Source organism: Acomys minous, assembly GCF_964271855.1.
Source record: "Acomys minous genome assembly, chromosome: 3".
Taxonomy (NCBI): domain Eukaryota; kingdom Metazoa; phylum Chordata; class Mammalia; order Rodentia; family Muridae; genus Acomys; species Acomys minous.
The window spans coordinates 96,040,300-96,063,413 of NC_140485.1; positions in this window are offsets into that span (position 1 = coordinate 96,040,300).

A 23,114-nucleotide genomic window follows, 5' to 3' on the forward strand; every position below is an offset into this window, starting at 1 on the left:
GGGAACGGGGGCTTTCTTCAAAGCTGTCTTGGGAGCTGTCCTGTTCTGATGGAGAACAGCAACTGAAACACTGGGTGCTGGAACATGAAGGATGCAGGATGTCAGCATCCAGCACGCTGAGAGGAATGAATCCTATCAGATCTGATCCAGCTTCAAAGTCCAATTCTTTTGTTCTGAAAACATATAATTTCTCACAAGCTTTATACTAAAATTGTGTATGAGGTGTGCAGGGTGCACATAGCAATTAAGGCTAACTCTCAGCTCTTTGCGTGAGCAGAAGAAAGACAGCTTTAGATGTTTATTTGCGTTGGGAGTTGGTTATCAGTTAGTATTGGTCTTATCCAGAAAGAAAGCAAGATTGGACTCAGGGATGTCTCTCTTTTCCTTTATCTTTCTTTCTTAGGTTTAGAGATAGGGGCTTAAAAGAAAGAAGGGGGAATATAGAAATATATAGGGATGATAGGACAAAAAGTAGATTATTGAGTTGGCTCCCCAACTTAAGGCCTTAACTGTGCTCACAAGGTTATTTTTAATTCATTGGTATAGAAATTTGTATATTGATGCAAAATAAGTTTAATTTTGATTCATTGGTATTTAAGATTCAAATTTAAGATTATTCTTTATGCACAATATATATATATTTCTACTCTAATATGAGGTATTGTACCCATACCACTCAAGTAGAATACAAGGTTTACCTCCAATACTTTGAAAATATTACTGGAGGCTGTTTAGGATAAGTAAGTTAGACAAGTTAATTGTCAATTGATCAAATCATGCTCATTTTAATTACTAGTCTATTTATATCACAGGAATATACATCCTAGATGTAAGAGACAGGTGTGATTCTATAGACAGATAAGGTAAAATAGTTAAATAAGGTCTTCAAAAACCTGAGTCCTACAGAATACGGCATTTAAAGATGTTTATATTGTTTTAATGACTCTTTGACAACAAGACAGGTTAACTCCTAGCAACACCCAGCCTACCTCAAAGATGATGATGAGCATCAAGGAACCTCCTTATGGGGTTGGCTTCAAATATGGCAAACCAGCCACTGGGCAAAATGTTCTTGTTTTGACCACTGACAGAATTCTGCCTAAAACTTGGCCAAAGTCTGTCAAGACAAAGAAAGCATGTCCTCACTAGTTCCTGCCTCACAAATATGTCTGTCAGATACACTGGGCCAGAAGGCTGAAGATGATGCTCCAACATTTTAGAGAGTTATGAGTGACTGTTCAGGCAGCAAACTGTCACCATCATTTTTTTTTTTATTTAGAAGCTGCTAACCTGCACTTCCTGTTTACTCAGGTAAATAAGTTTACTCCTTCTCAAGTCTCTTGTGGGAAAGATTAAGCTTTGTCACAGGTGGAAGCAATCTTGGCGGGCTTTACCCTTGGGGCACACCATGAATACCTTGTGACAGACTGTTTGGAGCCTTCCTGGGCTTGGAATTCAGGAAGCCTACCTGGGAACCCCACCGTGGCTATTGTTTTCCTAATTGACCCTTGAAGGGAGAAGGAGACCGCCCTTTGCATGTGACTGGGAAGGTGGGGAGAAGGAAAAACAACAAGTTGAGGCGAGGAGAGCGGGCGAAGAGAGCAACCAGACCGGACCAGCTCGAGGGACAGAGAGACACCTAAGGACCCGTCCCATGGGTGGAACAGATAACAGAAGGTTCACTCTTCTGTCCCTTTAACCTTTTTTTCCTTCTTGTGTATGCTAGTTGGGTTGTATAATAAAGTTTAATTGTTAAGAAACAGAGCCAACAGTCTCTGATAGAGTTGAAGACCAAATAGTTTAGAGTCATGATTAAGCTTAGTTGTTTAGGGGTTAAAATGTTTTTAGGTCTAGACAGGTATTTTAAGTTGATAAAGATGAGATAATGATAGATATTGAGTTACATCCAGAATTTTAGACTTGCTGAGACAGGAAAATGTTTTCTTCAAGGCTGCCAAATACAAACTGCCAAAACACTATGAATGTAACATGAATATAATTCCTGGTTGTTCTGTGGTTCTTATTGCTATATGTAGCTTATTATATATACATATATATGTAGATAATATAAATGCATATGTAAAAATATTTTTAAAAAAACAAAGGGAAAAAAAGAAGTAGCTGGGAACATAGGATTTGGATGGGGCAAGTTACATGGAAAGGAGTGTTTCCGGGGATTGTTCACTATCTCAGAGAATTAGCCCTGGAAGTGTTGAGTGTCAGTCCCCTAGGAGGCCATCGGATGTCACAGGTATGTCAGATACACAAAAAGAATATCTGATATCCCACCTCTCTCTCTCTCTCTCTCTCTCTCTCTCTCTCTCTCTCTCTCTCTCTCTCCCATACATACACACTCTTGATCTTGTTTTTATTCTTCCTCTCTTCCTTCTCCTCCTCTCTCCCCTCCTCCTCCTCCTCCTCCTCCTCTTCTTCTTCTTCTTCTTCTTCTTTCCTGATACAGTCTCACTGTGTAACTCTAGAGGCAAACGCACCTTTAATCTCAGCACTCAGGAGGCAAAGGCAGGCAGATCTATGTGAGTTAAAGGCTAGCTAGGTCTGCAGAAAGAGTTCCAGGACAGTCAGGGCTACACAGAGAAACCTTGTCTGGAAAAACGAGAGAGAGAGAGAGAGAGAGAGAGAGAGAGAGAGAGAGAGAGAGAGAGAGAGAGAGACAGACAGACAGACAGACAGACAGACAGACAGACAGACAGACAGACAGACACAAAGACACAAAGACACAAAGACACAAAGACACAAAGACAGACACAAAAATAGAGAGACAGAGAGACAGTGACAGAGAAGTGAGGTCTGATTTTACATATGAAATGAACTTACTAGGCAGCTACAGCCTTGGGAGAAATAGCTGGTTTGCTTGCTACTGTTAAACTGATAAAGCTACAATTAACTGCCAACACTATCATAGATCTGAGAAGTATAAATTATAGCAGGAAGTGCAATCTAAATGTCCTCTGTATCAACTAAAATGACAGAGACTTACCACTACCTGGACGGCTACCCTAGGCTTCTTCCATGGTCTCAATGGCTTTGCTGTGGGGCAAAGGTCATAGGTCTTTGGTTGCCACATAAGACAGCATTACACCTTCGGTTGCTGCGCAGGACAGCATAGGTCTTCAGTTGCCAGACCCAGAAGGTCTGAACAGTATTTCCTGTAGAGGAGGAACCTGTGAAAACTGACCCATCTTGATGAGGCAAAGCAGGGCAGTGAACTCAACAGTGGCCACAGTGTTGGCAGAGCCCTGGTGGTAGGTGAGGCATAGGCAGTTCTTCCCACTGGTTAGCATTTCCATGATCCAGATGGAGTCTTCTGTGCCCCATGGTCTTCTTTGGAGACCTTAGGGTTGACTCAGGAGTTGGCATTTCTGTCTATTACTGGAAGATTTTTTTCTTAATTAAACACTTTAAATGCCATATTCATCAGAAGAGTCTGAGAACTGTTATATATTAAGTATGCCTTATTTTAATCATGCTTTGCTTGTATTTAGTTACCTCCTTTAGGCTTAATCTTGAAGGTATATATAAGAGACTAAATAAAGCTTGTCCCTGTAAGTGAATTGCATTGTACTTGGCATGGACTATGTAATGGTAATCAGACTTAGCTACTTACTTGAAGGGTTCTTTTTTCTTCCACCCTTTTCCATCCTTTTCCTACCCTTTCAACCCCCTAACATTAGAGAAAAAAAGTAGACAAAAGAAGGGGGTGATGTTATCACTAGACTACTTCCTGCTGATTAGAGCTGTCAAGTTCCTTTGAGCAAGTTTGATCTTCGCCATGAGAATATCTATTTTTCTTCTTCTTGCCTCTTCTTTGCACATGACTACTTAGCAAACCACGATCAACAGCAACCAACCATCAACTCACCCACAGCAACAAGCCATCTATGGGGCTCTAGCATTTATATGCCCTCTGAAAAGTTCCCAGAATTCCAAACATCACACAATCACAGAAACTATGTGCCCCTGGCAAAATCACATCCCTACTAGAGAACAAGGCAAACATAGTTGTGGACAATCCAAAGGAGCCTCATATCCCACACCTAGGATTAAGATGAAAACATATTCTTACAATATTTCTGTGTTTTTCAAAGAAAGTCAAATTCTTACTACAGTATAGTTCTGAGAAAATTAAATAATTTGATCACTTGTGAAGTGACTGGACATTAACTCAAATGTCTTAATTGTCCTTAACAGTTTACAAATTAGTAGTTTTTCTAAGGTTAGGATTTTACAGTTTTATGCCTGTTAAGTTTAAGCCTTAATAATTTGAGTTGAAGATTTCATTGAAGATATTTTAGCATCAAAATAAAACTTTAAAACATAAATACAATCCATAGAGAGACTGGGAGCTTTATCCCTTTATAGTGCACCATTACATACTGTTACACTCCCTTGTAAGACTCAGTTTTATCCAAACAGCTGAAGTGTAATAAAGTTAACAAAGACAAAGAGGTTGGATCTGTATTTTCAGGTCAGTTACTGTTAACCTGAGTACACCTTAGGAATTTATCTAGAAGGCTAGTGCTGAACACAGTTGGCAAAGACATAAGTAGTTAGGCATACATTTTTAAGTCAGTCTCTGTTAATCTTAGTGTACTTTACAACCTTAGGAACTTATTATGATCATGTGAAAATTTATCCTAGCCCAAAATATTTTGGAGACACGCTATTGCCTTCTTAGTCTAAAAAGGAGATACAATGGTAAGTAGAGAGCTCAATGGGACTAAATTTTTTTTAATAATTATTGCTTTAGTTGGTTTATACCCAATGGTCATCTTAGCCAAGATGGCGGTGACGTTACATGGCCTGTACTCTCCAACCTTAGTAAACATGGCTGCCAGCCACAAGGTTGCCTCCATCCTAATGAGGTCATTAGCCAAGATGGAGGCAAGCACACGGTTGCTATTTTAAAACATCTGTTTTCCTAAACAAGGGTTGAATTCAAGTTTTTCTAAATCAGAGTTGAATCAAATATAGCAAATTAAGATTCAACTTTTTGTTACATGTTTTAAGCTAACTTTTTGTTACAGGTTTTACAGATTCTTTAACCACACCCGATGAACTTAGAGATCCCAAGATAAAAAGTGTCTACACAACAGTCTTAAATTTTTCCTTGAGAGCAAAGTGTAGAGAAATCTTAGAGATAACAGGTTTAGAATAGTGCAATATAGAGAGTTGGGGGATTGTAGGGCAGAGAAAGCTTACATATAACATAGTTGGGATCATTTATTTGTGTGGTGGCAGAAGTTGTTATGATTTGAGCGAATTTGAAGATTGAGTGTGCCAATTTTGGGCCATTGATTGAGCTGTACTGAGGCCAAGCTCTTCACAGATAATGAAGCTTTAGTCCAAGGAGAAAACACTGAAAGACAGAACTCTTTCTGTCAGAGAATACCAAGCTCCACTGGAGAGAGAGTTCCTATAAGCTCCAAGAAGAAGCTGAGGGACAGAAAACAGCATTGCAGATAGGAATTCCACCTGAGGGAGGATTCCATTACCACAGAGGCCCAGGACAGCATAGAGAAGACATAGCACCAGCTCCTGTTGGGGGGTGGCATTGTGGAGGTGGGGGGCTTTGTGTGATGAACCATGAGGAACAAGGATCACAAAATACAAGGAGTGGGGTGTCTTAGTAGAGAGAGCCCAGGAGGGACATCTCCAAGAGACAGAGAGACAGAGAGGGCATATACCGAGCAGACGAGAAGAGACTAGTGGCTAAAGAGGTGAAGGGGAGACGTAGCTAAAGTGGTGGGCACTGGAATTTAGAGTCAAATTTGGTGGTTGGCAGAAGCCAACAGAAATAAACGATCCATACTTACCTTAGAAGAACTGAATTAGCAGCTTGGTTCGGAGAGCCCAAGTCTCTGAGAAGGAGGCTCATCCCTGCCTCTCCTGGGTTCTGAGCACCAGATGAATAAAAATTAGGACGTGACTATTCCAAGGTGTGGATGAGGAGATGGTTTGTCAGTTTGTTTGTGTTTGTAGATATGAGAGAAAGTACAACCAGAGGCATCTGGAAAGGTCCAGACTGAATTAGACCATGAGAGTAGAAAGACAGGAGGAGAGCAGGAGAGGAAGAAAGAGAGAGAGGAGGAGAGAGAGAGAGGAGCCATGGATCAAGAGGCCAAGAGAGTGTGAGGCAAAAATGGCTGGGTTGTATAGGAATCAGAACTGGGGGGAAGGGAAGCCCTCCCACCCTGGGCGGGAGAGGGTTAGGTAAGGAGTGGGGTGGGATGTACTAGGAGGAGCCACAGGTTGCTTTGGGACCAGACATCTTCCATTCTTATTTCCCTCTCTTTAGCCACTGGGCAGAAACTGCTGGCAGCACAGACTGGTCACATTGCCGAAGCATCATGGGTAAGCACTGGAGTTGAAGACACTCACGGGCTGGGCTCTCCCTCCCCTCTGATGGCTCTTGCTTGTGTCCCGCCAGTACACCTGGCCCTTGTGTCCTCCACTTCCCTGCCCCTCCCTCTGACCATGAAATCTGCTTCAGCGTACCCACAGTTCCTACTTTTAGAAGCTTGGTGCACTAAAGGTCAGAGTGACTTGTTTATTAGAACTATATATTACATTGTAAGAACCCTCCAAATTTGCTCTTATTGAACAGTATTTTAATAAGTTGATTTTTTAAATTTAAATTATTTAGGCTATTCTAGATCATTTGCATTTTCCTACTTTTTTTTTTTAATCAGCTTGCCAATTTCTGCAGAATTCCCTTTAGGAGTTTTTCCTTCCTTCCATTTCCTTCCTTCCTTCCTTCCTTGATACAAGGTCTTACTCTGTAGCTCAGGCTAGCCCCGAACGAACCTTTCTGCTTTAGCCGCATTAGTACAAAAAGCAGAGATATCACCACCCCGCCTAACTCCCTCTGGTATCTTCATTGTAAACACAGCTTTGCCTATAGATTAATTTGGAAATAATTGACATTTTAAAAACAGTGACTCTTTCCACAAACACAGCGTAATCTCTCCACTTACTCAGTAGCCCACATGGAGGAGAAGCCGTACTTGAAATTTGACTCTCTCCTGGGGGAGGGGGCAGGCAGTACTGAAAGGTGCTTCCATGGTGCAGAACGGTTTCCAGTCAGACCAGGAAATCATGAGCAGAAATGATAAACTTCTCCAGTGGTTCCTGCTATGTCGAGATGTCCGGTGGAATAGGACATAAGAGGCACTTTTCACTTCTGTCGGTTTCAACTTGTAGTGGGTTATCAGCATGTACCTTCCCCTGACAGTGACTGCACCTCTTTACTCAGATGTATCTGCACATACGTATCTGCACAAAGGTGTGCTCTCTTCTGGAGACCCCTGGGCCACAGAGGCGGAGCCCCTCAGGGCAGCTGACTGCTCTCGCCAGGTGCCACCACTTTCCCCATCTGGCCCTCTCTCTGCCTATCAGCTCACCTTCAAACGTCCCAATCCCAGCATGTTTTAGAGACCAAAAACTTCACCCTGCTGCTTATCGGCTGTGTGGCCAGGGATGATCCACACGATTTCTCTGTGCTCGGTTTTCAGTTACTTTGTTTGTTTGTTTGTTTGTTTTGTTTTGTGGTTTGGTTTTGTGTGTGTGTGTGTGTGTGTGTGTGTGTGTGTGTGTGTGTGTGTCTTTTTGTTATTTTGTCTTTTTTTCCCCCAGAGCTGAGGACCGAACCCAGGGCCTTGCACTCTACCACTGAGTTAAATTCCCCAACCCCTGTGCTCAGTTTTCATCTGTAAAACAAGAATAACCACAGCTACTTTTCAGGGCAATTGTGAGGGAGGACAGAGGAAGCATCTAGAAAGAGGCCAGGCCACGACAGGGTAGTAGGTGAATGTGACTGTGGCTATAATTTCGCAAATGGGCTCCTTCTTGCACTTGGGCCCTGATCCACAGTAACCTTCCCGCCCTTTTGATGATTGCCCACTTTTTCCCTCTACCAACCTCCTCCAGGCTGGTGCTTTAGAGCTCAGTTCAAAATCTCACAGCTTTATCACCCAGTCTCCCCCTATGCAACCCTTCCTTACCCCCACATAGGTACCAAAGCCCCAGGCTGCGGAGGGAACTTGACTCCCAAGGGCAGCTGCACACCTACGCCTGCAGGCAGGGCCACGGCCACAGGGCTCCTGCTACATGGGACCCCTGACTGTGCTCAGGCAGTACTGGCCAAGAAAACACGTGCCTTCAAATGCATACACCTGGAGTCCTCCCAGACCCTCCTCTTCCAGTATGTTAGCACCCCAGTTTCGTTTGCTGAAGTCACAAGGCGAGCCCCACTGGCCCATGCAACCCCACAGGCTCCCGCTGAAGAGGCCACTGCAGCCAGACACTTCTTAGGCTGTGCTGAGCCCAGATCAGCATCTAATCACGTTTCCATCACAACCCAGTGAGCAACGTGTGACCGGCCCTTAGCAACAGCCTCTCCGGAAAGCCATCCCTATAGAGAGCTTATTAAGTTAGCTGAGCACACGTGAGGCACAAGCTAAAAACAGACATGTGCTGCCTGGAACCTCATGTGGCACATGGCAGAGCTGGGAAGGACACGGAGAAGGATTTGGTGGCAAATAAGGACAGGGACTTGGGAACATCCTCCTGGATAGGCAGGCCCAGGTCCCTGAGATCACTAAGCTATCTCGGGGTTAAAGACCCTGGTCTGAGACCGGGTCATCTATAATGTGTCCCCCAACCCAACTCACCCTGTCAACTAGCTGTTCTGGGTCCCCACACTGAGGAGCCCTCCATGACCCCCACAACCCCCTTGGGTCATTTAGGTCCCAAGAAAGAAATCTACTTGGAACTACCTGTGAAAAGATTTTAGAAGAGGAAGAATTAAAATTTACCACTCATTTTTTTCCCCCAGCAAGCTTCGGCCCTACCATGATGCGAACATTTTTGTCAGAAGCCGGGCATGGTGGTGCACGCCTTTAATCCCAGCACTCGGGAGGCAAAGGCAGGTGGATCACTGTGAGTTTGAGGCCAGTTTGGTCTACAAAGTGAGTCCAGGATAGTCAAGGGTACACAGAGAAACCTTGTCTTGAAAAAAAACAAAAACAAAAACAAAAACACATTCTTGTCAGGAGGGGTTGGGCAGACTAGTAAGCCAGTGCTCAAAGGCTGAGGCAGGATTATTGTGAGTTCAGGGCTAACCTGAGCTACAGAGTGAAACCTCATCTCAACAGGGATGGGGTACTGTAGTTGTAGCTCAGTTGACAGCACATGCCTAGCATGCATGAAGCCCTGAGTTCAATCCCCAACACTGCACAAACGGGGGATGCTGGGGAACACCTACAATCCTGAGCTCAAGAGGTCAAAGCAGGAAGAATCGGAAGTTCAAGGTTAATTGTTAGTTAGTTGAAAGCCAGCCTAGGATATATGAGACCCGATCTCAAAAAAAAAAAAAAAAAAAAAAAAAAGTCTGGGCGCTGAATCGGTGGCTCGGCGGTTATGAGCACTTGCTGCTCTTGCAAAGGTTGTAGACAATGTCAGCTTACTATTGTCTACATCTCCAGTTCCAGAGGACCTTGACACCATCTTCCGGCCTCCCCTGGCACTACATACCTGTGGTGCAGGCGCAGACATGCACACATATGCAAATCTAAAGTTTAAATGCTTTTGAGTCTTCTATGTGGTGCATGGAACGTGTAGCAAATACCTTCAGCGCAACATGCAAATGCTCTAACGGAAGCAAACAAAGCCTCCTGGGCTGGGGGTGGGGGCAGGGGGCGGGGGAGGAAGGAGGAGGACACTCATACGGAATTGGAGACTGCTGAACGGAAGACGGGGCGCTTGTCCTGGAACCGGGGTCCCAGCACCGGCAAGCGTGTCTTCTTCAGCTGACTCTGTCAAGCTCTGGGGAAGTGGTGCTGAAGAAGGAACTCCAAACACTTGATTATGACCAGTCTCCTGGCTACCGTGGGCCTGTCTCAAAATGCTGCTGCCTTTTCTGTCACTGGGGTGCCTAAGGAACTGTTGCTTCAGAATACAGACACCATGGGCCCTGTGATTTGCTGGCCTTCCTCTTCCTCACAGAGTCTTGCATATGGGGGGGGAGGGGAGCTAAAAACTGATTCCTTGCTTCACTTCGGTGCACAAATAGGCAAGAAGATGGTGGCAAGTTGCTGGGTCTGCAATGGCTTTGCATTGCAAGACAACATTGGCCGCCTTCACCAGAAACTGTCCTTTAAGCACAGCTCAGGTGAGGGGAATACCAATCCTTTTCCCTGGAGTCTAAGGGACACATTCTCTGTCACAGGACGGCTAATCTAGAAGATAGAGCACAGAATTTGTGGCCAGTTTTGTGTCTGCAGAGACAGCACGAGAGCAGGGAGGTCAGTGTGTTTAACCTGAAGTCCTAGCAAGGCATCAGGAAGGGGAAGAAGGCTGTCAGGCAGTGATGGGGGGCAGGGGGGCAGGGGGGCGTTGGAAGGGCCTGCCAGGTGCTGGCATTCAGGAATTTGCAGAATTTAAATCTAAGGCAGCAGATGAAATGTCGAGGTTCTCACCAGCTGCAGTGGGTGGAAGTGTACATAGCCGAATGAAGGGAGGTAAACTCTGAGGCCCAGCCATCTTCAAAACCACTGTCAGGCCTCCTGAGGAGGAACCAACTCTCACTCATTTGGATTTCACTAGGGGAGAAGGCAGTGCTCTCTCTCGCTCTCTCTCTCTCTCTCTCTCTCTCTCTCTCTCTCTCTCTCTGTCTCTCTGTCTCTGTCTGTCTGTCTGTCTGTCTCTCTTTCTCTGTGTATGCCTCTCTCTGTGTCTCTCTCTATCTCTCTGTCTCTCTGTCTCCCTGTCTCTCTCTCTCTCTCTCTCTCTCTCTCTCTCTCTCTCTCTCTCTCTCTCACACACACACACACACACACACACACCTGTTTCTTACAGGGCCCACAGTCCAAGACTAATGGACATGGAGGCAGCTCTGTTAATCACAGACCGCACACACATTAGGGACAGGCAGATCTGTAAGTCCCCGGAAATGAGGAGAAAAAATGTCCTCATAGTCTGTGAAGCGCTGTATAAATGCTAGGAATTTTGTCCTAGGGAAATGAGTGTCCGAGTTCACTACAGTTTGAGCCAGCATCCACAGTTCACAGCCTCTTTGGCAGCCAGTGTGATCTGCCTCGCTCCCATCATCCCCACTGAAAATTATTCTTTCGTGGGTTTATTTGAGACACATTTACCGAACATCCTCCGTGTGCTGAGCAATGGACCCAGCATCAAAAGAAGACATGGGTGGTGCTTTTGAGAAATTAGGACTCTGATTTTTTTTTTTTTTAATGTTCTAAAGGCCTCAGTTATACCAGACAGGAGCAGCATACAATGGTGAACCCTTGAGTCTACAGTGGTTTCGCGTGGCAGGACCATCTTGGCCAACTTCACCAGAAGCTGTTCTTAAGCTAAAACTCAGGCAAGGCGAATACAGAGCCTTTCCCCCTGGAGACCACAGAAGGTGAGCCTGCTCACAGAAGATCTGAGAAGGGACAGATGGGATGTGGCTTCCTCCGGGGAGAAGTGGGATGATGCACTAATTAGTCCTTTAGCAAGAACAGACTCTGCTGTAGTCACCAATCATGCGCCTGTGTTTTGAAAGATGGCCCCAAAGCAAGTGGTCCCTTCACAGGCAGCCAAAGGCCAATTGGGATGGATCCTTATTTCCGCAAGCCAGACATGTAACTCATTAGAATTCTCATCTGCCAACCTTGCAGGCTACACAAGCATCAAGCATCACTGGTGACTTGTTTTGCACACTAGTCACTCAGAAAACATGGCCTGCTACCGGGTGTGGAATCGTCTGGGCTCACGAGATTTTCAACTTCCCAATGACTCAGGCCACTCTCTTGTCCCAGGGGTTAAGGAATCCTAGTTACATATGTTCCAAAGCTCAGAATAGCCACCCATGCCAGCAATCCTGTCCCTTGTGTCCAGTCGTCCTAACCCTTCAGGTGAGCACAGCTCTGCTCACTTCAAAGTGCAAGCAAGGCTAAGAGAGGAAAAAAAAAAAACCCGGAAGCTGAAGCTCAAAACACAAATGGAAACCACTTAAACTAATGGTGAAATTAAACTTGAAGTTCTTTGTTCTGAGAATTTGGTCCTGAGAGCTGCAGCTTCATCATCTATAGAAAATATGGTTCTTATGCCCCCACCCAAACCAGTTGAATCAAGGCTACTCTCTGGCCAGACCCACACTTCCTGACGTGGGAGGCAGCACTCAGCGGCTAAAACAAAAGGAAAAGCATGAAGCTGGAGAAATGGTCCAGTCTGCCGTTGTGTCTTCTAATCGTGTTTCTTAGTGGCCATTGCCACCTTGAGAGTGTACGGTAGGAGTTACATTTACCTGCTGTGGCTTAAACAACAGGACTTTCTCTATGTGGCTCAAACAACAAGACTGTCTCTCTGGGCAGTTGGGAAGACACAAGTCCAAGGTCAGATGTCAGCAGGACACTTTCCCCAGTCTCCTTGACTTTCAGACTTTCAGATGGCCACCCCTATATATATTACAAATGATATAATTATACACACACACACACACACACACACACACACTATGTATTTTTTTCAATGTGTAACACTGAATAGTCAGGCCCATGACTGCTGTCATTGGGATGGCCTACTTCATACACACACGCGCACACACACACACACACGTTTCCTTTTCTTACACCAACACTAGTTGGATTGGATTAGAGCCCGTTCTAACAGCTTTGTTTTAACTTAATCATCTCTCTAAAGGCGCTATCTCTAAAATACTCTCATCATTTGAAGTTGGGTCATGATGTGCATTTTGGAGACTACAGCGAGAATCTTGTCAAGTGGACCACTTTGTCAGAGTTCTCAGCTCTCTAAACGCTGGTCTAGGCAGGCGGGTCCCAGGGAGACCAACTCACCCTCTTTCATCATCACTGCGCATGCTCTCTGGGAGGCATCTGCTTCTGTAGGCCCGATGCACTCTGGGAAGAGCACCCATGCCACACTGGCAGAGGGGGAGATGGAGGAGATAAAGGAAAGAAGGGGCCAGGAGTAAAGGGAAAAGAAAAAGAAAGGAGAAAGGAAGGGAGGGGAATGCTGGAGAACTCAGTAAGGTCAGAGGCAGCTGAGGGAAGGTACGCACCTTTGTTTCCAGAATTACCCAGTCTGGAGAGCCAAGCAGGGTGCGGGTCTGAACCCAGACAGAGCTCTACCACTTGAAGCCTGTAGGGTCTTGCCTCAAACACTTCCGCTCTTGGTATCTCTATCCATTCGTTTGTTCATTTGTTCATTTATTTCACAAACTGAGGACAGACTCTCAGGTCCTACCCCAAATGTTATTCCCTTGTGGGCAAAACGTGAATAGTAAACTCAATTATAAAGTCACCCGGAAGGCTATCGAGAGCCCCTAGACTAAAGCTTAGCGTAGAGACCGTGGCTGGCGAGGCTGGCCTCACCGGAAGTGTGGAGACTTGATCTGGGCTTGTTCACAGAATTCCATCTCCAGCTACACCAAAGAATGACAGGTACCTAGCTGATCTCCGAAGGAGAAGTCAAAGAAGACAAAGGAGACTAGGAAAGACAAGAGAGAGGCCGCTGAACGGACGGCCCCATGCCTGCTGTCACCAGAGTGGCCCAGCGCCTGTGGAGGCCCCAGAACACAGATTCCTTCATGTCAGATCTTCGCCACCGCAGCAGACAGGAGACCGCGACCTACTGTTGAGACTTGTGGTCAGCTGGAGACCAGCCTGGAAAGGACCTCCTCTGAGACTGTCCCCACCTTCACCTCCTTCCACTTGGGGTTCCCTGTTTCTCATGCCAGGGCCTTCTCAGTACCCATAGGCTGCTTAGGGCCTCTTGCCCAGAAGGAGAAAGGGGCGGGGGACAGAGCTCCAACTCTCCCACATTCTCTCATCATGCTCTCCAAGGTTCATTTCTTTTCTTGTTATTCCCAGAGGTCAAGTCTACAGAGTTAGCCTATGAAGCGCTCCTCAGTGCAATGTGAACATCGCTCCTGAGGGTTCCCAGCCCATGCTTTAAAGTTGAAGGCAATAACTACGGAAAGTTGATGCTGGCAGGAATCTTTACAGAGCAACAGGCTTGACCTCTTATCTCCTACAGAAAATCTGAAGTCTCTCAAAAAAAAAAAAAAAAATGAAATGAGTCCAAAAGCAGAGTGACTCCTTGTGACTGCCTAAAATCCAGTCTTCCTAGAGGCCAAGGCTCTTTGTGTTGACCTAATTTTTCACTTGGCAGAGACCAGGACAGACATTCTCCGCTCTGTCTCACTGACTTCTTAGAACCTTCAGACTTCGCCAGGCAAATCCCATTATCACCTCTAATTAGAAAAGAACTCATTTCCTGACACGTGGAACTCTCCCAAGAAGACCAGGACCATCAGAGTAGAACGCCGTAACACCAGTCCACACACGACCCTGCCTTGCCGCCAGCTTCCCTCTTTCCCCCCCTCCTTTTGGACCATAAGTAAAACAAAATGTGCCTTGTTTCTTGAAGCAGAAATCGGCAGACTGGAGAAATGCCTAGCTATGCTTGCTGGGGAAAGATCCTCACAGTGTGCTCATATGCCTTTCATAGGCTATGGAGATGTTAAGAACTTAGTTTTTGGGCCTTTGTTTTGTTGTTGCTGTTGCTTTTGCTGCGGAGTTTCTAAGGCTTGAAACAAGGGCACTGTCCATGTCAGGCAAACACTCTCTCACTGAACGACCTCCCTCTCTATTTAAATCCCTGGACTGAAGACTTTCTCTTCTGACATCTTGTGTTAGCTTTTTATCACTAGAACAATTACCTGAGCTACATCAATGTCAAAAAAGGAAAGGTTTCTTTTGCCTCACAGTTTTGGAGATGTTGGTTCGTGGTTGTTTGGCCCTGTTACTTTTGGTCCTGTGGCGAGGCAGGACATGGTGGCTGGGAACAGCGCCCTGTGCTCTCCAGGAAGCAAAGAATAAGAGGAAGGGATGGGACTGTGGTGTGAAAATGCCACTCAAGGGCATGCCCTAAATGATCTCCCCTAAAAGCTCTGTGACCTACGGCCTTCCACTTGACCTTGCCTTTTACAATTTTCACACATGCCCTTCTTTTTCTTTTCTTTTCTTTTTTTTATCAATTTTGAAGATGGTGACTAAGCTCCTAACACAGGCCTTTGAGGGGCATTTAAGATCCAAACCACAGCACATCCCCTCCCTCAATTCTCCCTCTTGAAATGTGACCGAGAGAACTTTGGGATCTTGGGTTAGAGAGGAATTGAGTAAGTGATGTTAACACCTAGCAGTCCCATTAGTCTGCCTCTAGGTTGCTTAGCAACCTCTGATGTCATCACCTGCCGGCCCTAGATAAAAGACCCCCCCCCAAGCTATCTCACAGCTCTCTGGCTTCTCTCTCTACCTTGGTTTCCTTCCCCTGGCCCCCATCTCTCTCTCTCTCTCTCCCTCTCTTTCTCTCTCTCTCCCTCCCTCTCTCTTTCTCTCTCTCTCTCTCTCTCCCTCCCTCTCTCTTTCTCTCTCTCCCTCTCTCTCTCTCTCTCCCTCCCTCTCTCTCTCCCTCTCTCTCTCTCTCTCTCTCTCTCTCTCTCTCTCTCTCTCTCTCCCTTCCTCCCTCCCTCCTCTCCCGCTCTCCCTTATAATTCTCACAATAACAAACTTTCTTGTACAACATCTGTTGCTCAGTGTGTAATTTCTTGACGATAAGAAGGAATGTTTAACTTGGATGTCAAGGGACATTTTATGTGGTCTGCAATTTATTTCACTTCATTCTTAAGTCATCACTAGCTGTCCTAAGGATTCATCCCCAGCAGACATTCTTGCCTATCAAGTGTACAAGGCTGGGGCGTGGGCAGCGGTGAGAGCGTGTTCTGGAAGCATAGGGACAGTGAGGGAGAATCAAGGTCTGGGATCTGTAAAGCCAGAAGCAAGCCTGTAGGAGATGCACTGAGTCCTTACAGCTCACATCCAGAAGAAGCTTGAAAACAAGTTCAAGCATTTGAGGACAGACGAAATTGTGTTTGACGTTACCAACATAGAGTCATAAAACTGAGAGAAAAATGAAAATTTAGTTCAGTCAGGTTCAAGGAAAAATTAGTTATGCTTCCTCCTTGTTACACAAAGAGGTGGTTGAAGAACAGAGGGAGAAAAAAGAGGAGAAACGCAGAATGGATGGAAATGGTGTGCTGTTTGCATTTGTCACAATTCTGACTAGCTGTGGCTTCCTTGTCCCCAAGCTATGCAAGCTTTAGGATTCACAAACTTTATATCCAAGCCTAACAGGAAGTGACTAAGGTGTCAATTGAAACCCACCAGAAAGAAGTCAACCGCATAATGTGTGTCACCACACCCTGCTTTTGTATTTTGCTTCTAGGAACTGAACCCAAGCACTTTACCACTAAATTGTCCTCCAAGGGTCTGTCTTCCTTCCTTCCTTCCTTCCTTCCTTCCTTCCTTCCTTTTTCTTTCTTCCTTTGTGTGTGTACATGATCATGTGTGTGTACGAACACCTCTATGAGTACAGATACATACATGTGCACACACACAGATGGAGGCCAAAAATAGACATCAGGCATCACTTCTTGATCACACTCTACCTTATTGTTTGAGACTGTTAGCATACCACCCCAGTTGGCTTAGCAACCTATGACCCCAGTCTGCCTAGCAACCTATGACATCATTACCTACCTTTCACTAGGAGTGGCCCAACCCAGGATTATAAAAGGACAAACCCAACTTACCTCTCTTGTTTCTCTCTTCCTCTTTTCCTCTCTTACCTGTCTCTATCTCTCTTTCTCTGTTTCCGTCTCTCTCTGGGGTGCTCCCCTCCATCTCCCCCAAAACTCATATAATAAACCTCTCCATATCATACCTGTTGTGTGACATATATTTCGTATTTCATATCTTATTTTTCATATGTAAAAGAGACAGTCCCTCGGTGCACCTGGAGCTCACTGACTCAGCTAGCCTGGCTGGCCAGCAAGCCTTGTCTCTGCCTCCCAGGGCCAGGTTTATAGATTTGAGCTGCTATACTTCTTAAGTGGGTGCTGAGGCCTTGAGTTTGGGTCCCTCAAGCTTGCACAGCAACCATTTTCCATCTCTCCAGCCTCCCCTTTCTATTTTAAGATGTCCACTAATTTCACTGTCAAGTAGGCAAAAACAAAAACAAAAACAAAAACCACAACCCATTGTTATAAAAGCACACATACATAAACTTACACACATGCACATGCATACACACACACACACACACACACACACACACACACACACACACACTATAAAAAGTCCCCACCTTATCTGCACAGAGCACTCAGGCCCAGTTTTGAGCAATAGTGAGTGGTACTCCAAAGAGCAGCTGAAGCTGGGCTACCTGTGATTCTCACCTCCAAAATCACCCAGGGCTTCTCACACTGTACCACCCCAGGGTCCCCAACATCACTGGAGTCAGACTTTCAGGGGAGAGACTCTGGGACTGGGTTTGTCCCCAGATCCCCAGGCATGTCTCTCCTGTAGACCCTCCAGGAGCTAACCCTGTCTCTGAGTGAGTCAAGTGTCCTGAACCAGGAGTGTCCTTTCATGGGTGTAGTCCCAGGGTTCCCAGGTCCTCAGCCCCGAGCCTCATTCTTTGCTTAAAAGGTATTTGTTTGTTTGGGGTTTTGGAGTTTTGGGGGGTTTTTGGTTGGGGGTTGTTTTGTTTTGGTCTTGTTTGTTTTTGTTTTTTAGAAACAAAGTCTTACTAAATAACTGGCTACTGGAACTATGTAGACCAGGCTGGCTTCACAGGGCTCCTCCCAGCCCTCTCGGCATCCCTCAGTACCTGTGGCTCCTCCCAGCCCTCTCAGCATCCCTCAGTACCTGTGGCTCCTCCCAGCCCTCTCGGCATCCCTCAGTACCTGTGGCTCCTCCCAGCCCTCTCAGCATCCCTCAGTACCTGTGGCTCCTCCCAGCCCTCTCGGCATCCCTCAGTACCTGTGGCTCCTCCCAGCCCTCTCAGCATCCCTCAGTACCTGTGGCTCCTCCCAGCCCTCTCAGTATCCCTCAGTACCTGTGGCTCCTCCCAGCCCTCTCAGCATCCCTCAGTACCTGTGGCTCCTCCCAGCCCTCTCGGCATCCCTCAGTACCTGTGGCTCCTCCCAGCCCTCTCAGCATCCCTCAGTACCTGTGGCTCCTCCCAGCCCTCTCACATCCCTCAGTACCTGTGGCTCCTCCCAGCCCTCTCACATCCCTCAGTACCTGTGGCTCCTCCCAGTCCTCTCACATCCCTCAGTACCTGTGGCTCCTCCCAGCCCTCTCACATCCCTCAGTACCTGTGGCTCCTCCCAGCCCTCTCACATCCCTCAGTACCTGTGGCTCCTCCCAGTCCTCTCACATCCCTCAGTACCTGTGGCTCCTCCCAGCCCTCTCGGCATCCCTCAGTACCTGTGGCTCCTCCCAGCCCTCTCGGCATCCCTCAGTACCTGTGGCTCCTCCCAGCCCTCTCAGCATCCCTCAGTACCTGTGGCTCCTCCCAGCCCTCTCAGTATCCCTCAGTACCTGTGGCTCCTCCCAGCCCTCTCGGCATCCCTCAGTACCTGTGGCTCCTCCCAGCCCTCTCGGCATCCCTCAGTACCTGTGGCTCCTCCCAGCCCTCTCAGCATCCCTCAGTACCTGTGGCTCCTCCCAGCCCTCTCAGCATCCCTCAGTACCTGTGGCTCCTCCCAGCCCTCTCGGCATCCCTCAGTACCTGTGGCTCCTCCCAGCCCTCTCAGCATCCCTCAGTACCTGTGGCTCCTCCCAGCCCTCTCAGCATCCCTCAGTACCTGTGGCTCCTCCCAGCCCTCTCGGCATCCCTCAGTACCTGTGGCTCCTCCCAGCCCTCTCACATCCCTCAGTACCTGTGGCTCCTCCCAGCCCTCTCACATCCCTCAGTACCTGTGGCTCCTCCCAGTCCTCTCACATCCCTCAGTACCTGTGGCTCCTCCCAGCCCTCTCACATCCCTCAGTACCTGTGGCTCCTCCCAGCCCTCTCACATCCCTCAGTACCTGTGGCTCCTCCCAGCCCTCTCAGCATCCCTCAGTACCTGTGGCTCCTCCCAGCCCTCTCACATCCCTCAGTACCTGTGGCTCCTCCCAGCCCTCTCACATCCCTCAGTACCTGTGGCTCCTCCCAGCCCTCTCGGCATCCCTCAGTACCTGTGGCTCCTCCCAGTCCTCTCACATCCCTCAGTACCTGTGGCTCCTCCCAGTCCTCTCACATCCCTCAGTACCTGTGGCTCCTCCCAGTCCTCTCACATCCCTCAGTACCTGTGGCTCCTCCCAGCCCTCTCGGCATCCCTCAGTACCTGTGGCTCCTCCCAGTCCTCTCACATCCCTCAGTACCTGTGGCTCCTCCCAGTCCTCTCACATCCCTCAGTACCTGTGGCTCCTCCCAGCCCTCTCACATCCCTCAGTACCTGTGGCTCCTCCCAGCCCTCTCGGCATCCCTCAGTACCTGTGGCTCCTCCCAGCCCTCTCAGCATCCCTCAGTACCTGTGGCTCCTCCCAGCCCTCTCAGTATCCCTCAGTACCTGTGGCTCCTCCCAGCCCTCTCACATCCCTCAGTACCTGTGGCTCCTCCCAGCCCTCTCACATCCCTCAGTACCTGTGGCTCCTCCCAGCCCTCTCAGCATCCCTCAGTACCTGTGGCTCCTCCCAGCCCTCTCAGCATCCCTCAGTACCTGTGGCTCCTCCCAGCCCTCTCAGCATCCCTCAGTACCTGTGGCTCCTCCCAGTCCTCTCACATCCCTCAGTACCTGTGGCTCCTCCCAGTCCTCTCACATCCCTCAGTACCTGTGGCTCCTCCCAGCCCTCTCACATTCCTCAGTACCTGTGGCTCCTCCCAGCCCTCTCACATCCCTCAGTACCTGTGGCTCCTCCCAGCCCTCTCACATCCCTCAGTACCTGTGGCTCCTCCCAGCCTTCTCACATCCCTCAGTACCTGTGGCTCCTCCCAGCCCTCTCAGCATCCCTCAGTACCTGTGGCTCCTCCCAGCCCTCTCAGCATCCCTCAGTACCTGTGGCTCCTCCCAGCCCTCTCACATCCCTCAGTACCTGTGGCTCCTCCCAGCCCTCTCAGCATCCCTCAGTACCTGTGGCTCCTCCCAGCCCCCTCAGTACCTGTGGCTCCTCCCAGCCCTCTCGGCATCCCTCAGTACCTGTGGCTCCTCCCAGCCCTCTCAGTATCCCTCAGTACCTGTGGCTCCTCCCAGCCCTCTCAGCATCCCTCAGTACCTGTGGCTCCTCCCAACCCTCTCACATCCCTCAGTACCTGTGGCTCCTCCCAGCCCTCTCAGCATCCCTCAGTACCTGTGGCTCCTCCCAGCCCTCTCACATCCCTCAGTACCTGTGGCTCCTCCCAGCCCTCTCACATCCCTCAGTACCTGTGGCTCCTCCCAGCCCTCTCACATCCCTCAGTACCTGTGGCTCCTCCCAGCCCTCTCAGCATCCCTCAGTACCTGTGGCTCCTCCCAGCCCTCTCGGCATCCCTCAGTACCTGTGGCTCCTCCCAGCCCCCTCAGTACCTGTGGCTCCTCCCAGCCCTCTCGGCATCGCTCAGTACCTGTGGCTCCTCCCAGCCCTCTCAGCATCCCTCAGTACCTGTGGCTCCTCCCAGCCCTCTCAGCATCCCTCAGTACCTGTGGCTCCTCCCAGCCCTCTCACATCCCTCAGTACCTGTGGCTCCTCCCAGCCCTCTCAGTATCCCTCAGTACCTGTGGCTCCTCCCAGCCCTCTCACATTCCTCAGTACCTGTGGCTCCTCCCAGCCCTCTCAGCATCCCTCAGTACCTGTGGCTCCTCCCAGTCCTCTCACATCCCTCAGTACCTGTGGCTCCTCCCAGCCCTCTCAGCATCCCTCAGTACCTGTGGCTCCTCCCAGTCCTCTCACATCCCTCAGTACCTGTGGCTCCTCCCAGCCCTCTCGGCATCCCTCAGTACCTGTGGCTCCTCCCAGCCCTCTCACATCCCTCAGTACCTGTGGCTCCTCCCAGCCCTCTCACATCCCTCAGTACCTGTGGCTCCTCCCAGCCCTCTCGGCATCCCTCAGTACCTGTGGCTCCTCCCAGCCCTCTCGGCATCCCTCAGTACCTGTGGCTCCTCCCAGCCCTCTCGGCATCCCTCAGTACCTGTGGCTCCTCCCAGCCCTCTCGGCATCCCTCAGTACCTGTGGCTCCTCCCAGCCCTCTCGGCATCCCTCAGTACCTGTGGCTCCTCCCAGCCCTCTCGGCATCCCTCAGTACCTGTGGCTCCTCCCAGCCCTCTCGGCATCCCTCAGTACCTGTGGCTCCTCCCAGCCCTCTCAGCATCCCTCAGTACCTGTGGTTCCTCCCAGCCCTCTCGGCATCCCTCAGTACCTGTGGCTCCTCCCAGCCCTCTCACATCCCTCAGTACCTGTGGCTCCTCCCAGCCCTCTCACATCCCTCAGTACCTGTGGCTCCTCCCAGCCCTCTCACATCCCTCAGTACCTGTGGCTCCTCCCAGCCCTCTCAGCATCCCTCAGTACCTGTGGCTCCTCCCAGCCCTCTCACATCCCTCAGTACCTGTGGCTCCTCCCAGCCCTCTCACATCCCTCAGTACCTGTGGCTCCTCCCAGCCCTCTCAGCATCCCTCAGTACCTGTGGCTCCTCCCAGCTCTTCTCACTCTGTCCTTTTTCCTACACCTCTCCCTCCCAGGACCTGGGCCCTCCCCTCCCCACAGCCTTATCCCTATATAAGGCATCTGGCTACCTCCTTAGTCAGCAGCTCCTCTCTCACTCTCCCTCCCCCTCTCTTCTCTTCTGGCCTGGTTTAGTCGGGCAGCCATGCTCAGCCTGGACTCTTCCCTCTACCTGCTTTCTCCCTTACATCTACAGTAAAATCTACCTCCGTAGTTTAGGGGTAGCCATGTCCTCTTTTGTTTGTTTGTTGTTTTTGGTTTTTGGTTGTTTTTTTTTCCCCAAGACAGAGTTTCTCTGTGTAAGCTTGGCTGTCCTGGACTAGCTTTGTGGATGAGACTGGCCTTGAACTCGAGGTAATCTGCCCGCCTCTGCCTCCCAAATGCTGGGAATAAAGGCATGCGCCACCACGCCAATTTTTTCCTTCAGCTATTAGAGTGCTTGCCTAAGATGTGTAAGAGCCTGGAGTTCAATACCCACCACCCCAGAGACACTAAGTCAAAAGGTCTTGAGGGGCCATGGGGAAATCTGCATTTCAAGAACTTTCCATGAAACTGGTGAGGGTGGTTTGACGGTTTCACTTGAAGAATCATGGCATTGACGCCAGTTCCTCTTGTTGTGAGTCTTAAGTTCACAATAAGGCCTAGACTGGTACTTCACACATCACAAGTGTGGTGTGAATGACGTTTTCCCCTAGCCTTCCTCTCTCTTTCTGGGCCGCCCTTCCCTTCCCCCACAAGCTCCTCAGAACAGAGTGCGGAAGAGCCATGAGGTCAGGGCCTTGACAAAACCTGGCTGGTAGCTACCAGGGCACTTCCTGCACAGCCGCCAGAGCTTCCGACACTTGTGCATTTGTCAAGCGACCACCACCATACAGCACTTTACCACAGGATGACTCTGGGAGGGGCAGTCTCAGAAGGAGGGTGCGTAGAACACTTTTTTTTTCTAATGGATATCTGCCTGCGGCGACCAATTTATTATTTATTTGAATCAGGTGACCGCCTAAGCACCTAGATAGGGCGCTAGGTCCACCCTGCAAGTGAATGCCTGCTTAAGGTTAAAATAAACTGACAGACATAATTTGGGTCTGACAAAACAATCCCTTTATGAGTGGTTGGCTGTTAGTGTGACTGAAGGGGCAGGGCCTCGAGCAAACTTTTCAACCCCTGCTACTGCCCAGATGCACTATGGGAAAGAGCAGCAGCGAGCAGCAAGCTTGGGAGGGGTCCGGTCACAGATCGCCCGTAGGCTGCGCATTCCCAGCCACACACGTGCGTGCGCTCTTTTCGCAGGACCTGCTAGGCCTGAACGTCGTTAGCTGGTTAAGTGGCGTGGCTATTCTGACTCAAAGAACACCTGGGAGCCACGGCAGAACCTGAAATGTGTGGGAAAGGCCTAAGTAGCAATGCAGCTGTTGGGTCATATTGTTAGGTCTCAGACACCTGGAACATTCTCAAGACGTTCCACGAGGACTTAGACGGCTTCTC